Below are 544 nucleotides of genomic sequence, written 5' to 3'. Positions count from 1 at the left end.
TGCATGGCTCTGCCACTCTCTGTTAGTAAAAAAAGGATTAATTCCTGCAACAGGTGAATACGTTTCACAGCTCTGATGAGCAGGATATATTCCCCACTTCCCGCAGGTACATGGGGGATTTAATCATCTAGCACGGTGCTTCTCTTTGTCGCGCGTGTGTTTAAAGGCTTGTGTTACATACCTGTATCTGTGCAGAGACCTTCTGGGGAATGCCCTCTTTCACCAGTGGGGTATTCCCATGAAACCTTTGCATTATCCAAGGGATTTTTTCCTCTCTCTGGAGAGATGCCCTGCAGCAAGTTTGGAGCTGACATCCTGCTCTCTCAGGTGGTGCTGGCATGAGTTGAGGTTACTAAATGCTCTACCCCAGCATCCCTGCTCTGAGCATCTCGGAAGATTGGACCTGACTGCTGAAGCCTCCCATGCCTCCTGTCTGTCCCTCCAAGCAGTGCTTTTTCAGGCGAGGGTCTGGCACAGCTCCAGCCTGGTAATGCCCCTTTTCCAAGCTCTCAGAGTGGCGTCTTCCATAAGCATAAAGAAAAAG

This window comes from Fulmarus glacialis, unplaced genomic scaffold (genome assembly GCF_000690835.1).
Source record: "Fulmarus glacialis isolate BGI_N327 unplaced genomic scaffold, ASM69083v1 scaffold16512, whole genome shotgun sequence".
NCBI lineage: Eukaryota > Metazoa > Chordata > Aves > Procellariiformes > Procellariidae > Fulmarus > Fulmarus glacialis.
Note: the sequence above shows the minus strand (reverse complement) of the source record.